This window comes from Apis mellifera, linkage group LG16 (genome assembly GCF_003254395.2).
Source record: "Apis mellifera strain DH4 linkage group LG16, Amel_HAv3.1, whole genome shotgun sequence".
NCBI classification, from domain to species: Eukaryota; Metazoa; Arthropoda; class Insecta; order Hymenoptera; family Apidae; genus Apis; species Apis mellifera.
The window spans coordinates 6948491-6954490 of record NC_037653.1 but is presented as its reverse complement, the minus strand read 5'-3'; the positions used below and the strand labels follow the sequence as shown (position 1 = coordinate 6954490).

Genomic DNA, 6000 nt, shown 5'->3' with positions numbered 1-6000 from the left:
ATGTAATTATTTTTAATTTCTACGATTATAAATTAATATGATTTTTTTATAATTTTTTTTTATTCGAACTTGAATTTATTCCATGACGTTTCTATTATTACTTTCAATATCGCGATTCTTTTAATTTCTTTTTCAATTAGTGAATTATAACGCGTTTTTTGAAGTAGCATTACGTTTACCATATTTTGCCCAAAATCACTGTACGAAGATTCTAGTAATCAAGGTAAAGATTATTAATAATTTTGATTATTAACATTGTTTCAATAATTTGATTTTTGTCATATATTAAATTGTATTCTTTCGGATATAAATTATTTTTAAATTATCAATTTAATTTGTTACATATATATGTATATAAATTTCTAGAAAAACTAATTACCTTTTATTACGAATTTTACTAAATATTTTCCATAACCAGCGGAAGAATATTTAAATATATATTATCCTATAATTTTCCTTTCCACGATTATCGAATAAAGTATACGTTCCAACAACATTGGATATTTTTCAACTATTAATCTTAATACTTACAAAGATCGCAACGATCCTAAAGAGCGTAAGACGAAATTTATCCGCCTATAAACCGGAATAGGAATTCTTTAAACGATAGCAGCGGGGTTGGAAGCGTCGCACCATCATCAATCTCCATCCCCTCGGCAATCTTATCACATGGAAGCAATATTTCACGCGATTTATAAGCGCGAATTTTCTTTGCGAATCGGAGGCGAATTGGTCGATCGAGATTCGGATGGATGGATGGCGGACGCGCGTAAATATTTCGATAATTGCGGTGGGTCGACGGGCCAGGGTCAAGCGAGGCGACGCTTCCTTCCTCCTAAACGGACGTTTGCTGTGGTGACGCAGCATCGTCTAATCTCCATCCCCGATCGCACACGTTGGCACGAGTGACGCGGTCGGTCAACGGCGGTGGTAACGGCGGCACACAGGCCAAGTGCATGGGTGGTGGTGATGGTGGTGCGCGGGCGCACCCTGCAGGGTCGAGGGGTGACGGCGTCGCGACGAGGAGATGGTCGGGAAAGCGCAGGTGGGGGCGTTGGTTGGAAGGAAAGAGAGGAAAGAGAAGCGAGAGAGAAGTGGAAGGGACGGACGGTGGCGCGCGTGGTAGGGGCAAAGAGAGAGAGAGTGGGGAGTTCGCACGCCGACCGGAACGGCCCCACCGAGTTTTATCCAACGATCCGGGAGGCTCGTCGAGGTAGTGGTCCGCGCCCCACAGCCGCGACAGCTCGAAACGCGCGTCCCGCGTCCGTGTTTCCTCCGTCTCTTGGTAAACTCGTCTCTCTGTCGAAAGGGAGGGATTAACAGTGGTCGGATCCGAGAGGAAAAGTCGTCCGTGTTTTAAGCCGCGTCCACCACGTAGGTGGACGCGATCCATCCCGATTTCGTCGCGTTCCGCGTCGTCGGGCTGCTGGTGAATTCTCCGTTTTTCCCTAGGTGTGGAGAAGAGCGCGCGATTCGGATCGCGAGACGTTCCTTCTCTATCCGCGAGGTGGTGGGCAATGATAACAGGAGGCGCAAGGGTTTGGAAGGGGGAGACCTCTGCTGACAGTGCGAACGTAGTAGCAGGATTCTGAGTTACCGGAGACAAGATTTCCAAGGATTCCAACCTCGATATCGTAGACCGGTGCGTGTGGGGGTGAGCTGCCTGGTGTCAACGGCTAAACGTTACAGAATTATCGAACCTGCGAAATATATTTTTTCGCGAGGTAGACATTTGTGAACGCCGGTCGTGTCAGTATATATATACTATATATATATATATATATATACTTATATATATATGTATATGTATATATACTTATATACATATACATATATATACGTGTTTCGTTTTCCGTTGGAGTCGTACCGATCGGGGAAGTCGGAGGAGTTTGGCCAGTGATATTCAACAAACGTTTCCAGGTGCCAGGACATTCGGGGGTGGTGCCGGTTACGTACGCGACACGATCACGAGCGTTTCCGGGGCAAGTGACGCCTTCGACATTCGCACCTGGACATTCGCGTACGTATTTCACGATACACCTGGCTCTCTCATAGTGCTACCTAGTGCGGCGGTGCCGTGCTATGGCCTCTCTCCTTAGGTTCTCTCCTACACCCCCAAACAGGTTATTGATTTTGCCGAAGTAAGGAGGTACGGATGTAGCCCGTACGCCCTGCGGCCTGCGACCTGCTCGTTTTTCCACCCCTTCTATCTACTATCTCTCTTCCCCTCCCTTTCTCTTTTTCTCATACACACACACACGCACACACGCACCTACACGTTTACTCTTTCTCGCTTGCTTGTCCTTGGTGTTTGTCACCCTCTGACGGCAGGTGAACTCTTACGCGATCTTGTGACACACTTTGACCCAATGTCTTCTCCTATCCTCTCACGCACGTATATATATATTTTTTTTAAATTTCGAACGAAATAGAATAGTTCCAGAAATTTTTGCTTCGAGAGAAAAAGAAAGAGAGAGAGATGTTAACCTCTGTTGAAACATCGTTCGTGATTTTATCCATTCTCTTTTTTCGTGAATGAACGAATAAATCTTACGATCGAAGAATGATAATAATATATATATAATAAATTGAACGGTGAAACGCGACGACGAGGTAGACGGACGATTCGTTGCGGAAACAGCCGGTGTCGATTCCCTGAAGCCAGTCTAAAGCAGCGTAGTCGGTATAGCGCATCGTGTCACTGAACCGTTGGAGCAGACTGTTGCGGTGCTAGCATGATTATACGCGAGACAACGGGGGATATACGAGGAGACGATTCCGAGTGACAGCGCGGATCGATCGCCGGCGAACTTTTCACTCTACGAGACTTTGCGGTTCTTTGGCAAAAGCAGCGCCTCGTAGTAGTAAATCAATAGAAGCCACGTGAAGTCGGAACGGGAGATCGCGCTCTCCTTCTCTCTCCCTCTCCCTCTCTCCCACTCTCGCTTTCTCTCTTTCCATATTTTTTCCCACTTCTCTTTCCACCGTTCCTTCCCTTTTCCACGCCGCTTTCCACGCCGTTCCGTCCAACGATTCGCGCGTTTACGCGAATTTGGTCGAAGCGGAAGAACCGGATCGATACGAAGAGAACGCGGTTCGCTTGTACCACGAGCTGCTGCTCGTTCGTCTTCCTCGTCTCCAAACGGAATTAAATGATTAGCGGTGATCGTTTCGATGAGTTTGCTCGTTGAATCACGCTGCGTACCGAATCACTCGCAACGTTCCCTTCTTCTCTATCCGTTCCTCTCGCGCTACGATCTCCCCCCTTCAATTATGTAACAAGAAATCCCCGAAATTCGACTTATCGATCCATCGTAACCGGGACGTACTTAATTTTTCACCCATTCTCGTCGCTTCAAATTCGTATTTCAATCCGGTTCGTTGAACGCTCCGGGTATCGAATTCTCGTTTCTATTTCGGTGACATCCACTTGGATCGAAATTTTCCTCCTTCCCGATGATCCCCTCTCGTTTTCATCTCGCCTTCTCTCCACGTTTCTCTCCATTTTCTTATTCGTCGATTTTTTTCCACTCGACTCGTCTCGTTTTCCAAAACGAGAGATCATCGGCGTGTAAAGTGAGTCAATTAGCGAATTAATTAATCGTGGGGGGAAGGGGGACGATTTGAGGAAGGCGAATTTCTCGAACGATCGAAGTATCTTTGATCGAAACAGGGCCAGGTCGTAGGCGTGTCCAACCGAGAAATATAACGTACCGCCGTTCCTTTTTATTACGGACGTGCTATTAGGGAAAATTGTATCGCGCTCGTCTTAACTAATGAAAAGGAGGGATGAAAAACGCGAGATGATATCGAAAGTTCGAGTCGCGAGTGGTCATGAATTATCGAGTTGTCACGTGTCTGTGATTCTATCGGTGTCGAGCTGCGAATTACTTCCTCTTACGTAATCTCGTGTTTATTCCTTCGGAATGAATTCGAACGTTAATTTACGTCAAAAGGGAGGAAATAGGATTTTTCTCGCGTCCTTTCGAGGATAGGAAAGCTTTTCGTCGAATTATCATTGTCCAACGATATTCTTTCATCGATTATTTCCATGAACATGGAATATTGATTTTTAAATCAATTTTCTAATCAATTTTTCCAATCGTCAAATGCAATTTCCATGGAAATTTAAGTTCGCTCTTTAAAAATGCAAAAAGTATCCGCAAGTTTCTCTAGTATCGCTCGAATAAAACGAAACACGCGGCCACGGTTCACGGTAGCAGATGGCAAAATACGGCCAATGACCAAGGCGTGCAACGTGCGGCGATCCATGGAAGCCCGCCAGTCCCGAAATACGACGGAAGTAGTATAACGTCCACGGAAGGTTTTCTAAACGGTTAGTAAGTCGTGGTCGTTTCGGCTTCCATTCCATCCGTTCAAATTTTGACAAACGGATGGAAAACCGTTATATTTTTCCTTTCTCGATCTTTCCAAGAAATAAATTTAAAACGAATTACGTTTTCCAACGAACTCTAAAACTACGAAGATATTTTTATTAACGTCAAAACTGGCATTACTGGCAAATTCTAAATCGAACGGAATCTCGAGGAAATTGAATAAATTTAAAAATTATTAAAATTGCGCGTGACATCTCTCTCTTTCTCAGCCTCGAGACTGTGCCTCGTGGAAATGGATTATTCTCTATTTGACACTGGCGTAGCGCACACTTTTCGACGATGTGTGCGTGTGAATGCGCGCGCACGCGCCAACAGCCGCGTGGAATACTCGCCTACCCCGAATAGCCCCCCTATCTTCTCTCTCTCTCTCTCCTTTTTTTCCTCTCTTCCCTTTCGCTGTTCACCCGCCCTCCGGTTAAACAGTCTTTAACATTTGCGTGCGGTTAGCTTTCTAAGACGCGTCCAAGTTGATCCGTTCGCTCCGTATCGACGGTAAAAAATTGTATCGTGGTCGATTCGAAACAGTTTGAACGATGATGCCCTTCGAGGGGCATCGTTCGATCGACGCTCTCGTTGCCTGCGAACGATAATAGTCGGAGTGGAAGGAAAATCAGTTGATCGTGTCGTGCTTTTTGCCTCGCGTGTGCATCGTTCGAAGAATTCGATCGATTTGTGCAAAATAAAATAAAAGCAAGTTACGTTTGTGATGTGTGAAGCAAATTTGTTCTCTGTATATATCTTCGAACGTTTCTTTCTTTTCTTTTCTTCGCGAAGAAAGTGAGTTTTTAAACGGTACGTGTATTTTTTTTATCACATACGAAAGGAGAAAGGTGAAGATATATCGTACGTTTTTGAAAATGTTTTGTTAAGTCTAATTCAATCCAATCTAATTCCGAGTTTCGAAAGATACGAACGGAAAGGTAACATCATCGATTACTAATTTCCTCCGAGCGAGTGCATCGAACCTGAGAATCCCACTATTGGATTAGCTGGATCCACTTTGCAAAATGCTACGCTATAAAATCCAATTCGATTCTTTTCCTCCATCGAAGTAAAAATATTCGACGTATAAGATCGAAAGGATTCCGGTTACACGGAGAAAGAACAGAATGAAAGGTGGCGGTTTCATTTCGCAGCGATTCCTACGAGAATCCTTCGAAATACGGGGATAAAATTTACTTTCTTACCCCTCTCTCTCTCTCTCTCTTTCTCTCTCTCTCGAAGAAAGTTCAAATTCTTAGGGTAAGGGTGATCCCAAGCATGGCGCAGCTTGTCTGCGCAACCATGGAGTGCCGAACCACGATGGTCGCAGCGCGATGGTTTCATAAAAGATTTATCCTCTCTCTGGCATTCGTCCGCGTGGTCTTCGCCGACTCTTCTTATCTCCCTCGTCCACGTATGCATCGCGCCACGGAATCAGGGACGAAATTTACATTCGACCAGCGTCTCTCCCCTTAACGTATACCGCCCTATCTGTCTTGTCGCCCCGTAAACGAGCCATGGAGGAATCCTTTCAGAGACGTCGCTTCCTCCTGCATCGGGGAATCCGATATCATTGCGACGCGTTGAGAGAATCATCGTCCCACCAACTTCGTCCCACCGT

General features: G+C 45.2%; 1 protein-coding gene across 8 annotated transcripts in view; it reads left to right on the top strand.

Moving 5' to 3' along the window:
- Window positions 1–1192: 1192 nt before the first annotated feature.
- The window catches only part of LOC102655737 (neural-cadherin), a 49645-nt gene continuing 44837 nt past the window's right edge, over window positions 1193–6000 (top strand). For 4 of the 8 annotated variants that reach the window (XR_003306338.1, XR_001705905.2, XM_026445893.1 and 1 more), the window contains exons 1-2: window positions 1193–1642; window positions 1921–2020. The gene's annotated coding sequence lies outside the window, so the exon portion shown is untranslated. The remainder of the gene's footprint in view (window positions 1643–1920; window positions 2021–6000) is intronic. The other 4 variants (XM_006563133.3, XM_026445892.1, XM_006563130.3 and 1 more) reach the window with 1 other exon arrangement.